The sequence below is a fragment of the Crocodylus siamensis genome, chromosome 12 (assembly GCF_052110815.1).
Source record: "Crocodylus siamensis isolate JL-2025a chromosome 12, ASM5211081v1, whole genome shotgun sequence".
Taxonomy (NCBI): domain Eukaryota; kingdom Metazoa; phylum Chordata; order Crocodylia; family Crocodylidae; genus Crocodylus; species Crocodylus siamensis.
In genome coordinates, this window is record NC_143406.1 from 24,503,381 (window position 1) to 24,517,704 (window position 14,324).

The 14,324-nt window shown below is 49.7% G+C and overlaps 1 protein-coding gene across 3 annotated transcripts in view; it reads right to left on the minus strand.

The window, feature by feature from the left end:
* The window catches only part of SBK1 (SH3 domain binding kinase 1), an 89,942-nt gene that overhangs the window by 40,877 nt on the left and 34,741 nt on the right, over nucleotides 1-14,324 (minus strand). Inside the window, exon 1 of one of the 3 annotated variants that reach the window (XM_090024094.1) lies at nucleotides 4,505-4,729. The exons of 1 other annotated variant lie outside the window; for it this stretch is intronic. The gene's annotated coding sequence lies outside the window, so the exon portion shown is untranslated. Of the gene's footprint in view, nucleotides 1-4,062; nucleotides 4,343-4,504; nucleotides 4,730-14,324 lie in introns of those variants that run through there. One more of the 3 variants, XM_090024093.1, reaches the window with a different exon arrangement.

The window sequence follows — 14,324 nt, forward strand, 5'->3', positions numbered from 1 at the left end:
ATTCATGTTCCCAAGTATCACAGAGACTTTAAAGGTTTTTCACAGCAAAAGACATGAGAGTAGTACACCTATTTTGCATATGCGAAAGTGAGGTAGCAACAAATCAAGTGGCATGGTCACAGTCACAAAAGAAGCCTGTGGCAAAGGCAAGAACTGAACCTGGATTGCCTGTGCAACTATCTGACCATTCTTTTTTTTTCTTAAGTTATTTACCTTTGTAATACCCTGCATCAGAGAGTTCCAAGCTTACTCTTTAGCTGCAGCTTTTTCCATCCATTTAAGCATACTTCCTTTTAATATTCAATGCCCTATTTGTTCTTTTCTGATAGGGACAGAGAGTAGGAACATCTGAGTGGCACTCCCCTTTCCAGACTAAAGCAGACCATAACAGCATATTTTCCTTACCACTCTCTACTGCCTTCCTAACACTTAACGACTCTGATCTCATGGTGAAGGACTCAAAGATGTCTGCTCAACAGTGCTGACATGATTTTCCTAAGAAAATTAAACCAATTCAACTCCCTAGAGAGCAGATTCATTGATCTGTTCCCACAGGAATAATTTTTCCATTTTTCTATACTGATTTTCACCTGCCACCATGTTGCTCAATTTCCTCAATTCTTTCTGAGTCCCTCAGAATGCTCCTTGACTGATCTACATCACACAGGCCTTGATTCAGCTCACAGATCAGTGCATATCAGATACAAATGCTTGGCAGTCAATAAGGGCATGTGTGAATTCTCAGTCATGCCCTACATGCTGAGAACCATAGCCGATGCATCAGGGATGAATGGGGGGCACATGCCCACCCTGAAATTGGCCCTCACCAGCTGGGGAGTGGGGGGGCGAGGCTGGTGCCCCCCCTGAGATTGTAGGGGTGCCAAGAGAAGCGCCAGTGGCGCTTCTGAGTTTGCCGCCAGCAGCGATCAGCCACTGGGCCGTCACTGATCGGACGCTGGTGCCCCCCCTAGGAACAGGAGCCGGGAACAGTTTCCCCCTCTGGTATCCTCTTCATAGGCAACTAAATAAATTAAGCACGGACCCCTATGACAGACCCCTTTCCCCCCCCCAACCCGCTCCATCTCAGTCCCCTACTAGAATTTCACCTTCATCCTGTGGCTGAGGTTCCTTGAATAGCATCTTTAGAGAATTTTTGTCACAACCCACTGAAAAAAAACACAAGGAAGTCTATTGACCATTGCTGCTTTATCCATTAGACTGATCATACTTTCTAGTGGTCCTCCAGAGCTAGAGAACCCCTTCCCATGCCCTTTCTTAAGGACTCTGTTCCCATCCTGTGACACCGATCTCCAAGCTACAGAATTCTCTTCCGCAGGTTTTATCTGCTTTTTTTTTCTGGCTCATCATACAGCTCACCCTTATCACAGCACCTTTTAAAAAAAGATGATACAACATTGGCTGCCTTCCAGTCTTCTGGCTTCCCAGGATTTTTAATGATAAATTGCATCTCTTTGTTAGTAACTCAGTTACTTCATTCTTTAGCTCCTTCAGCACTCTCCAAGACATGCCGCCCAGCAGTGGTGATTTATGGTAACTTAATTATTTGAGCAGTTCCATCATCTCTGGCAGCATCTCACTTTCACAACCTGTAAAGAGTAACCCCACAACAGGTATCTGCCTATTATCTTCTTAGATGAAGTGTCACAGTAGGCACGGCCTTGATCACTCCTCTGCTTCCATTAAGGACCCAGATACTCCGCCAGCATTCTTCCAATGATGGATTATGTGACCTATCTTATGGGACTGGCCCTCCAGCAGTCCTGATGACAGCGATTCTTTATCTATAGTGCTGTTCCTCCCATGAAGTCAGGAGTCAAAGACTGCACCTTTCCCAGCCTGGACAGGTCAAGAGTTTCTAGATCTTCCCCTAGTCCTAGCAATGCCTGCTTGTGCACACTTGCCTGAAGTGTCTCATGCTGATCTGCAGCTGCTGGTAGTTTCATTTGCAACAGGAAGCCCATTTGCCTGGAACTCTGTCACACCTTGTCAGGTCACGCATCCTTGCTTCCATCCTAACACTGCCCTAGCCCATGCTATTGGGCACATACTGCATGCACTTGTATTTCTGATGTCTCTAGCAGACATCCATTATCTGCCCCGCATGCTCCTCAGCACCAGCTGCTTTTTCCCCAGCTCTCACTTCAAAAAGCCTTCCAAAGCCTTCTCATTTTCACAGACAGAACCCTCCACCCAGCCATGAACTCGGGCTCTTCCATTCTCCCTGCCTTCCTGATCTTGCAAGCAGGACTAGAAGTATCTCAGAGTAAAAGCACCCCAACCAGAGCCTTGATTTTAGCCACCTAACACAAAGGTGTTGGGACCCTTGACAGTCAGCCCTGCTCTGTCTGACTGACCAGCTGGGGACACCTGCACACCATCTGACTGGCTAAAGGGAGCAGCAGGGCCCTACTTGAGCCTGCCTGTGGTGATGGGCTGGAGGCTACTTGACACCAGCAATCCTGCTTTGGCCCTCTGCTGCCTTGTCTTCTGTTTTCTGGTTCCTAAGTGATGGATTAATCCACCCACACCCCAGTCACATAACAGCAGATCCCACAAACCCTGTCTGACAAATGCCTGCCATCTGTCCTTCCCTTCCATGACCAGCCCTGCCCCCAGACTCCCCTAAGCCACACTACCCAGTTCATGAAATCCAGCACCCTCCCACCCACCCACTCTGCAGCCAGTGCTCTGGGAGCAGCATCCTCTGGACATTTGCAAACTGTGCCTCTTCCCCCCCAGAAGGGCCTCCTCACTCTAGAAAGAATCATTCTCCTCAAGTCCTGCTAGAAGAAAGCTCCCTAGAAAAGAGCAATGCTTACATTCCCCATCATCAAGTCAGCTTCTCTGCCTGGAGGTCCAAGGCAGCTACCTCTGGGGGTGGCCCTTTCGGTCACAAGCCAGGGGAAGATAAATCAGCACCCTGCTACTGGGATCAAAACTCCAAGGCTGGCAGAGGGCAGTGGAATTCCTTATCCTACCTGCAGATAAAATTTGGCCACATGGTAAATCACTAGACATGCTAGTATTAAAGTGGGTCACGCTCACCCTTTCTACACAGCATCTGACTCTCCAGTGAGGCTTGAGCTCCGCGGCTGGTTCTTTCCCTGCATCGCACAAAGCGAAGATAAAAAACAAGCCAGCCTCAACTCCCAGCTCAGGGTCACTCTCTCCTGTCTGTCCACTTAGCCGCAGTCCAAGTGGCTGCTCACTCCACCACCAGCACCTGCCCAACACCCCCCCTCTCCCCCACCCTCCAGCTGGCCTCTCCTTTCCCTTTCTCTCTCTTTTCTTTTTAAAACTGTTCCCTGCCTTTCCAAGCGCAGGCCACCGGTTCCCTCCCTCCAATCGGTCTCATCAAGTCAGCAGAGCCACCTCCCTCCACAGCCCTCAATCAGCCACTCCAGAGCACAATCCCTTCTGTCTCGTGTCCTCAGAAGCCATTTCAGCCATGACCCGGATCCTGCTGCAGAGCAACTATTCAAAAGGCACATTTGAAAAACTAGAGCTCCCTAAGGCTCCTCACCTGCCCTTCCCCCTTGATCTCCCCACTGCCGCACAGGCACAGGCTCCAAGTGCTCATAAGTACGACTCACCAGTGGCAGGGATTCGTCCCCCCATGCTGGTCACTTGTCAGCCCTGCTCACCCAGCACAGCACAGCCCATTCAGGCATGAGGGGTCTGGACACCTACCCTGTGCCCCCAGGATACCAGCAGCAAATCCAAGCTAGAAGAGGAGTCTCCAGAGACCACAGGACCAGGAGGCAGCAACGAGAATGAACAGCCTCGCGTGTCATGCCAGCCTCACCCGCCACCCCAAGCAGCAGAAGGGCTGCGAGGTCTTTGTGCAGGGGTCGAGGCAGGGAGCAGGTCCTGCAGGGCGCCAGGGGCAGCTCAGCCGCCTGCCCACCAAGGGACGTGCTCAGAGGCGCCCCAGCTCAGGCGGTGGCTCCCTCGCTGGCTCCCGCGCCAGAAATCAACGGCACGTTGCATCTGCGGGAGGAAACCGCCCCCCCCGGCCCTGCGCGCCCCTCCCAGACCCACCTGCGGGCAGAGACCGGCGCCGAGGGGCTGCGCAGCCCGGGCCCTGCTCGGGGGCTCCCGGAAGCGACCGGGGGTCACTGCTCCCAACAGGCGCAGCCCCTCGGGCAGGGCCTGCAGACGAGCCGCGGCGGAACCGGCAGCACCTGCCCCAAGCCCGGGGCGGCGCCCGGCCGAGCTGCCGCGGCGGGGGCGGGCGCTGCCCCTCCGGCCCGGCCGCGCGGCTCCGGGCGGCCAAAGCGACCCGGCGCGGGGGCGCAGCGGCAGCGGCAGCGCCCCCTCCCCCCGGCCGCGCTGCACACAAAGGAGCGGCCGCAGCGCGAGCGATGGGACCCGGCAGCGCCGCCCCCCGCACCTGCCGCCCGCCCCGGCGCCGCGCGGGCGGGGCAGGGGCGTCTCCCGGGGGCGCCGCATCGCCTCCGGGCCCGGGAGCCCCGCGCCTTACCCGGGGCGGCGGCGGTCCGTGCGCGGCTGCTGCTGCCGGCAGCGCTGCTCATGGCCCGTCCTTCCGCCGCGGGGCGCGGGGCGGCTGCTCCGGCGCGGGGCGGCCCCCTGCGCTCCGCCAGCGCCCGCCGCTGCTCGGCTCCATGGCGGCGGCGGCAGCGCCCGCACCCGGCGGCACCGGCCCCGCGCCCGGAGCCCTCGGCCGGGCCCCGCCCCGCGCTCCGCCCCGCCCGCCCCGCCTCAGGCCTGGGCCACAGCCCTGCGCGTCCCCGCGGCGCGCCTGGCTAGCGCCGCCCCGCCCCGCCCCGCCCCGCCCCGGAGGCCCGTGCTGCCAGCGCTGCTTCCGCGAGCCCTCGGAGCTCGGTGCCCCGGCCAGGCGGCGGCGGGAGCCTGGCTCCAGGACGCGCGTGTTGTGCACAAGGAGCCGGCGCAGGGTCCCCCCGGAGCGAGCCTCGTGCTCCGGGACCCGCCCGCGGCGCTGCCTGGGCCGGCGCGTGCGGGAGCGTCCCCGGCCCGTGCTCTGGGCTCGGGCCCCGCGTTACTCGGGGTTTCTGCTGCACAAGGCAAGGTCACTTGCTACCTGAAGGGGTAGCAGGGGCGAGGTGGTCGTTGGTGCCCGAGGGGTTGCTGCAGTCTCGGGCTGGGCCCCGGGAAGGCGCTAGCCCTCACGCGGACACGGTTTCCCCTCCCTGTAGGGAGTGCCACGGAGTCGGGAGCTCCAAGCTGTAGACTGCAGTCTTCACTGCAGGGCTTTAGAGGATCTTGCTGATGTTGTGGGTGCCGACCATGGATCTCCTTGCAAATAAGGGCTGAGGCCTTGAACCACATTCCATATTTTGTATATTTGCTATCTGTGCTGGGGGTAGACCAGACAGACGGATGTGCTGGTAACAAGGCAAGTTAGTCAAATGATCTGTACCAGCTGGTGTTCCCTAAGTGCTGAGGGCTTCATACCCAGGTACCTGGCATTGCTCTGTAGTCCGGCTGAGGGGATGGGGGACCTGAGACCAGGTCAACAAATCCTGGGATGGCACAAAGGATCCTCACCAGCTAAAGTTAGTGAAAATTGGTAGCTGTCAATGATGCTGTGGAGGACCTCAGCATCAGGAAGGAATCCAGGAGCACTTGTAAACCCTAGAGTGAACAGACCAGCTGCAGGTACGTGCCTTTAGGCAGAGACAGCACAGCAGTGGGGGACTGTGAATGCTTTCCCCTGTCCATAAACAACACTTCTGTTTTGCTTGGGTTTGTCCGGTATTCATGTATGACCTGATCTCACCTAAGCACTGGACCATCTTGGTGTTACAATGTACAGCGCTCATTCACATGCCATCTAAGTGCATAATTCACTTATCCCCATAATGCAGTCCTAGTTTGTTGCCCATTGCTTACACTGTAGCAAATGTTGCTCATCTGCATATCGATTAAATGCACAAACCACTGAAGTGCATGAGAGCTCTTGGCCCCACTGCCTACTTTGTAAAGTAAATTGTGTTCAGTTTAAGTGCATAACTGGTGAAACCAACTTCAGTTTCAAGGCTTCTAAAATAACCTTGAACTGACTAGGTCCTTTCAACTTCAAGGCTGCAATTAGCAGTGTAGGTCACTGCAGGGAACAATTTAAGGAACCTTAAGGAGATACAGAAAGCTTAGAGCAAGCTGTTTCTATTGTTCAAGAGCATTGCTTACACCCAGTCTGAGTAAGTGCATACTCTGGATAATAGCCTTTTTCCAGCCCCAAGGCTATGCACGTAAATGGAAAGTACTGCAGTAGTATGATTGCATGCAAGGAAAGACAGGTACGGCTGTGTGTCTTCTGCATGTTGCTGGCACTTGAGACTTGGTTGTCTCGCCTAGTGGCTGCAGGTAGATGTTGAATAGTACCAGGGAGAGGGCTCTAATCCCTGATGGATGCTACACATGAAAGGCCTTGGAGGGGAGAGGTAGTTTCCCTTTGCTATGCATTGGGTGTGTCTTTGCAGGAGGGACTTGCACCATTTTAGTGTATGAAGTAAGCTCCAGCTCACAAAAGCTTGTGCTATAATTTAATTGGTCTATAAGGTACAAAACTACCTTGCCTTCTGCTTCACTTTAGACTGCTGTGCCATGTGTAAAGCTCTTCCATGCAGTGTTTCCATGGGGGTTCCTCCTCTCACCTAGACTGTGCCCCAACTGGTGGCTGGTTGTACCTATCCGCTTCTCTTTGCCTTGGTGCTAGTAAATGTTTGGTGTCCTCCCTTGTCCACCAAGAGTGAGATTTAAAAAAACTACAACCTATAGATAGGGGGAAACAACAAATGTCTACAGCATCCCTTTAGGGTCCAGCCCCTGGCATCACAGCAGACTTATTCTATGCAGTATGCCATCCAGTGATTTCTCCAGATCAGTTTTCAACAGCTCAGGAAACTGAACACCCTCCATAGGTGACTGTTGCATCAGCTGATCAAAACTTTGGACAGGATATTAGGTGCCTAACTTTCCTTGATTCCAGTAAGTCAGTCACCAAAATCCACTGGAAAATCTGGGCTCTTGTCCTTTAAATTATACACAAACATTGCATTAGAAGAGTACAGGTAAGGTTGCAACATCAAACATTAGGAAATTCCAGAATTAAGATCCTTTGAGCAATCCTAATTCAGTCCTTTAGGACATCTGCAGTGTGGTACAGTCTTTAACTACCTGACCATGTATTGTGTTTCCTCAGGACTTGTACCTTGCATAGTATTCAGGAGGCATTATGCTTACTGTGTTATTCAGGGGTTGGTTTCATCTTTATCATTCAATATCTGATCCAGGATTATTGGCTGAACACTATCCAGACCTTGCTTTGAAGACAAAACATTATTCATTTCCCCATGGGCTTTCACTGTTCAATGTTGCTTTCACCATAGGTTCTGTATGCTTCATAGACATGGATTCATTTATTTTCACAACACCCAGAGATGTGAGGGGGTATTGTTATCCACATTTTACAGATGGAAAACTGTCTACTAATCTTAGTTACCCAACTTGAGACCTCTGCATTAAACAGTACTTCCTACGTTCAAAGTACAACTTTCATGGATTTTAGCTGTGGTTGTGAGTACTGAGCATTTCTGCAAATCAGACCCCAGGATCTCAAGTTGGTCATCTGGACAATGAGGAACACACAATCTGTGATCACCTCTGAAAATCTGGCAAATGTGACTTGCCCAAGATCACAATGTAAGTCTGTGATTGGCAGGGTTAGAACCCAGGATCCTAGGGCAGCAGTCAATGGTCTTAACTGTAAAATCAGAGAAAAGGCTGGAAGGGACCTCAGGAGGTCACACCTAGTCCAGCTGCCTGCTGAAGGGAGGATCCTCCTTTTCTAAACTATCCCCGACATGCAGAAGCGTAACAAGGCAGCTGGATGCCAGGGGCAGCTGCAACATACAGAGCAACAGCAACTTCAAGTTTTGAGCTGCTGCCGGGCCATGGGCATGATTGCAGGCAAGAACAGAAGTGACAGTTTGCTCCTGATCCTGATCTGGACCCCTGGCTCTACAGCCATGACCAAACGCAAGTGCATGGCTAACAGAGCTTTATAAAAGGATGCAGTCTCACAACAATCTGAATTGTCATTACACGAGGGTTCAGATGAAGGTACTCCAAAGCTGAGTATCTTCATTAACATCTGTCTGCTCCCAGTGCTATTTTCAGAATAGGAGGTGGGGGAAGGGAATGGAGGGAAGCTCATTCTGGGGGTTGCCCAACCAGTGCTAGAGGGTGGGGTGGGTGGATTGGAGTCCCCCTCCCTCCCTGAGGTGGGGAGCTCTAATCCACCCACCCCTCACTCCAGCGTGGCTGGAGAAACCCCAGAACAGATCTACTCTGTCTCTGGATGGGAGGAAGGAACTGGGCGGGGGGGCAGAGCTAAGGGAAGAGGTTGCCAAGAGACAGCCCCTGTCCCTGAATCTGCTCCAAATTGGGGCTCAACCTCCCACCTTCCTGACCCAATAGCTAACATCTGCTGGGTCAGGAGGACCAGTCTAACTCTTAGTGCTTTTTGTGATGCACCATGAATTAGACCTGGGAGCTGCACTTCTGTCTGTCTTCATCTGCTGTGGCAGCTGATTTTTTTGTCCTTTCCCTGAGGTTGGCACCTGGCAGCTATCCCAGTCACTCCACCCTAGTTATGACACTGGGGACAGGTCCATCTGACTTGCACTCAAAAACTTGCAAGAAGAAAGTTTCTACAACCTCTCTAGTTAATCTGTTCTAGTGTTTAACCACTCTTATGGTGAGAAAGGTCTTCTGAATATCTAATCTAAACCTATCCTGTTGCATACTAAGGCCAATACTGCTTGTCTTGTCCCCTGTGGACACAGAAGACAATTGATCACCATCATATCTATTACGAGCCCTTTAGTATTTAAATATTGCAAACCATGAGCCCATCCGTATTCTTTCTGCAGCTCCCTGCCTCATTCATCCTACCCTTTCCAACTTCTGTAACAAGCAAAGCAAGGGTCTTGCAAACAACACCCTTCACTACACAGCCCTACTTATTCACACTCCATCCTGGGCAATCAATGGGGCAGAAGGCCAGTGTGAAAAACTGTAATATGTTTTTATGCAATTGGTGATAGTAAATAATTCACATAGACACAGGAGGTAGAGTTAAGGGTTCACTGGCATCCTTCGTTTTGGTGCTTTCTATCTTTTTTTGATTGCAACCTTAATAATAATCTGTTGGTATTGATCCTACAAACTTCCTAGATTAAAAAAAAATGTAAATTGAAACAACAAAAATTCCATATGCAAAATGATAGCAATACCCACATATATCATTGCAGGGTTGGAAGTTTTATGTTCCTAGCACAGATCTCTGTCACATTAGACTATAAGTCCTCCTTTATGTGCATGGACACTAGAGACGCAGGAGAAGTGTTCTCTTGTGATGACTGGCACCATGGTAAACTCCACCAGTTGGGAACAGAACTTGTAGGAAAATTCCTGCTCTGCCCATGTATCTTGGCTAACACGCACCTTGTGCCGATAGAAAATTCAGGGAATTTAGCTGATGCATTCTGATAATTCTGCCGAGCATATACACACCGGGCATGTCTACACTCTCATTAATGGACTTTTGCTAATGTGCATTAAATGCAGTACCTCCATTGCAAGGTACAGGCAGTTCTCAACTTACATTTTGAGTTAAAACGTTTCGCAGTTACAATATTTATAAACTGACACCCTGTTTCAACTTTATTTACAATGCTTGATCCGATGAGACATCATGCCAGCAAACAAGTTTGCTGCATCGTTCATCTCCCCGGAGAACAACCGTCCAAACTTCCTTTGACACTTTCTTTAAGAAAGCAGACAAGACTCCAGAAAAATCAGCAGCTAAGACTCCTGAGAAGACTCCAGCCAAGAACCCTTCAAAAAATCCAACCAAGAGCCTTTCAAAAAGTCCAGCAAAGTCACCTCAAGGAAGTCCTTCCAAATCAATATGATTGCTATTTACAGTATAAGTACTCTAGTATAGCTGTATTACTCGTCTATAATTGATCGAGTACAAAATTCTGGGGTATTTTCAGTGAAAATAGAGTACTGGACCTTGGTTCAGGAACCAAGCCCCCATTTATAACATTGTTTCTTATGACAAAATTGATTCCAAGTTACAACGTTTCAAGTTAAGCCATGGTTTTCAGGAACCAATTGTGTCATAAGTCTGAGGACTGCTTGTACTAGAAAAAGGCACATTAGCAAAAATGCACAGGTTTCTTTTTGTGTTGCTTTAATGCATATCAGAATAGGCTAATGTGTATTAAACGCATGTGTAGACATCCTACTGAGATTTCTCAGAGGCTTAACCTGGCCAGATTTTAATACATGCAAAACAAGTTATTTTTTCCTTCAACTTGTTCTTGGGAGTGGCTTTACCATTTTCAAAGTACATTCAGCTTATGGCACACACTCAGCATGGGAAGTTTGAGCCTGGTTGAAGTTTGCTAAAGTTTTAAGCAACTGGCAATACACCCTTATCATGGAAAGCATCAGGCAGTCTTAACTACAGGCAGCCCAACTTCCCTGCCTGCAACTGTAACACAGCTGTAATCAACAGGTTGGTAGGTTATGGTAGATGTTCCCCCTTGAACCAGCCCTAGACAAAAGCTTTCTTTCTTTATGTTAACAACCTTCCTGCCCTGCCATTCTATGATATGATATGGTATGATTGAAAGACCTGGTTGAACTATTAAATACTCAAATCCCCAGCTAGTGGAAAGTAGCATAGTGTCTCGATGTCAGGGTAGCTAGTGCATTTACACAGGCTGAAAACATGGCATGGGACCTGCTACAAACAGCCCTGTGTCTGCTTTGCAATTCATTTCGTAGTTCATTTTGATTTGCTTGACCAGTTCAGTGAAAAATGTGCACCAACTGTTGTCGCAAATGCTTTAGTCCAGCTATTTACTATTCATTATTCACATCATCTGATTGGTCTCCGAATTTCCACAGAGTTGTTTCTGGTGCCTTATTGGGTGATTGAAACAATTTAACCCAGAGACCTACACACTAATAGAATAACAAACTTCCTAGCCTGAATACCAAATACATCACTAGCACTGAAATCCATTGACACTTTCCAAGTTTGGGAACAATTTTGTGAACAGCTGGCTGTTATCCGCACCTTGTGAATAAAGATCAGATGGATCCCAGTGACAACCTCAGTGTGTATATTAATGCAAGCCAATTCCTTTGTCATGCAGCACAAATCACCTAGTCCTCCTGCCAGCTCGTAGCCCAGCTGGGTACAATTCCACATGTGTTTGCAAGACTTGTGATGACCATAAATATATCTGTGCTAAGGCAAGCAGCCTGAGCTGGGGAGGAAGAGGTAGAGAGAAGCAGAGCTACTTCTCTTTAACCCAGAGTTAAAGAGTTCTTTCTTTACAAACTGCTGTTGCAGTCGATCAGTAAAACAACACCTCTCCATCATATATCGATTGGTTAAGTGTACTCAGCATCTATTAGTGTCTGGCTCCAGATTGCTGGCTCTTTTGTGACTCCCAAAAACGTATGACAGGTAGATTGGTGATAGTATCTCAGTAGAGATCTGGGCTGTGGAGACAAAAAGCTGGTATCTCTGCTTTCTCCTGCCTGGACTTCCTGTCCTGTCCTCCACGCTAAGGGCATGGGTTCTCTCACATAGGGAACACATTGGTACAAGCTGCTTGTAGGAGCACTCTCTAGTGACTCTCTGCCATGCTCTCAGCTTAAATTAGATTCCCGTTTAATGCACAGAGCAATTAGTCTCTTTCTGAATGACTTTAACCCAAGAGAAGGCGTCTAGCTCTGACGTTCCTCTTGAATGTACTGCCAAATGCTGCTATGACACTAAGGCCCTACTTGTGCTTGGCAAAAGAGGCACTGCCAACAGAGCACTGCATCAAAGGCTTGGAGCCTTCTCTGTGCACGAGACATGGCCCAACTCCAGGGCCTGGGGGTGATGAGGGCTGGGTTAGTTTGGCCACCATGGGAGGTAACAGACCATGAATCTCATGTTTGCTTTAACCCAGCCAGTCCTTCCCAAATTCCAGTCTACTGTGCAATTAACCATGAGCCTCTGCTCTGAGATATAGTCATGTGCCTCTCTCACTATTATTTATCCTTCAGCACACAGGAGCCCCAGCCGGCTTCAAGGCTCCATTGTGTCCAGCACTGGGTGCCCACACAGTGAGAGACGGTTCTCTGTCTGCAAGTGCTTAGAAGCTAAAGAGACAAAGGAGATGTTACTTTCCTTCTACAGCTGGGAAGCTGAGGAAAGGAATGGTTGAGTGACTTACCAAAGGTCACATGGAGAATCTGTAGCAAAGGAAGAAATTGACTCCAGATGTCGTAAATCCTAATCCAGTGTGTTAACTAGAGAGCTAGGTTTCCATTCATGGATACGCCAATAGAACTGAACAAAGGGTAATAATTTTCTACAGCCTCCCTACATCATCCTATGGAATCCTGTAGGAGAGGTAGGTTTTGTACTCAGTTCTTTCAGCTCCTTCGATTAATTTCTAAAGGGTCTCATCCTTATTCAGGTTTTTTTCATAAAGGCCAGTTATGTTTTCCCATGCACAAAGCCACTATAGACTTTCCATCAGAATTACTTCTCTATTAAAAGAACAAAAGAAAAGGGAACAAAAGCCAGAGAGTAGTGTGTGTGCATCTCTTGCATTGCGAGCTGCATTTCAATGGAACACTAAATAGCAGCTGCTTCTCCAGCAGGGAGTGGGACATGGGTGTCTCTCTATTGTAGGACACACATGAGTCCTTGCAGATACAACCACAGATGCCTGGCAGGTTTAGGCCAACGTGCATGAAGGTGCAGATGGTATGACTCAATCACCTGTGAGCAGGTAGGGAAGGTTTAAACTTGGATGGCCTCAGGTTAGAGCCATGTGAAAGGCACTTGCTGCCAAAGGATAATGGCCTGGATGCAGGGACATTCCTGGATATCCATGCTTCATCAGGGGATCAGACTAGCTGTTCTTTGTGGGGTCTAATGTGCTGTATTCAGCCCCTGCTTGCTTCCCACCAGACACCATTGCACAGGATGTCAGGGTAGAATGTGTTCTGTGGGTTTTACTTAGGAAACACAAAGCTGCTTCTGCGCCTGCTGAGGAGGTGACAGGGTGGACCCAGCCTGCTTGCACTGTAGGCTGCCAAGCTGGTCAGTCTGTGGAGGCACTGCATAGAGGGGCCTAGAGAGTTAATCTCTTAGAAGGGATTTCCTTCCACTCCTGCCAGACCAGGCTCTTGGCACACCAGTTGCTCACTGCTCCCAGTGAAACCAGAAAGGGCCACAATCACTGCAAACAGTGGTCGGGGTACAGACAAATAATGTCATGCTAGGACAGGCTGCTGCATGTAGTGTAGCTGATTGACTTGAATGTAAACCCAATGCTTCTAGCACAGGTACCCTGGACACATGAAGACAGGCCCAGTGACCTGTGTTCAGCAGCACTGGGGACTGGTTCCAGCTGAACCGTGTTACTACCTCTGTGCTGCAGATCCAGATGGCTTGATGGCTTAAACTACAGCCTGGCAGCTCTATGTCTGACAGCATGCACTTCTGTTACTTTGAGCTGTTCCATTAGTTCAAAGGCAAGAGGAGGCTTACAAGCATCTACACATAGTCTAGCCACTAGAGTGGGAGGGCAGCCACATTGTGCTAGCACAGGTTTGTGTGCATAAACATCCAGGACCAATCCCCAGCTGGTGCAAAGAAGCAGAGCTCCCCTGAAGTCAGTGCATCAATGTGTTTTACCTCCACTGAGGATTTAGCCTGCAAAACTAAGTTTGCTGTCAGAGCTTGCAAAACTGAGTTTCCTGTTGGAGCTGCTGTTGTGGGCAAGGCTAGCCTCTCCCTAGCTCTGTTCAAGATATTTATACATGGGATATCACTTCTCAAGTTTGCATTTTAAATCCACATCTTGTGTCACCGCATCCCACAGTGAAACTCACGGCAACTTCATCTCCAAAGAGGGGAAGTCCTGCTTGGTGCCTGGCTATGGAAGGGGAGAGTAGCGGGATCAGAAAGTGGGAAAATGACTGGGCACATCCAAAAGAAGGTGATGCAAATGCATGAGCCTGTGTCACTCTCCCGATCAACTGCTCATTTTGATTCCTCTGTAGAGAATAGGGAAAATTGGGAGGCAGTTTGGTCTTGAAGACACTCTCTGCACTTGAATATAAACAAGATAAGGCTTGTAAAGTCACACCAGCTTTTGTGACACCCCCCACGCTCGATTCTGGGTGCATTTACAACAAACAGAAGCATTTGACCTAGCTTAAAATAA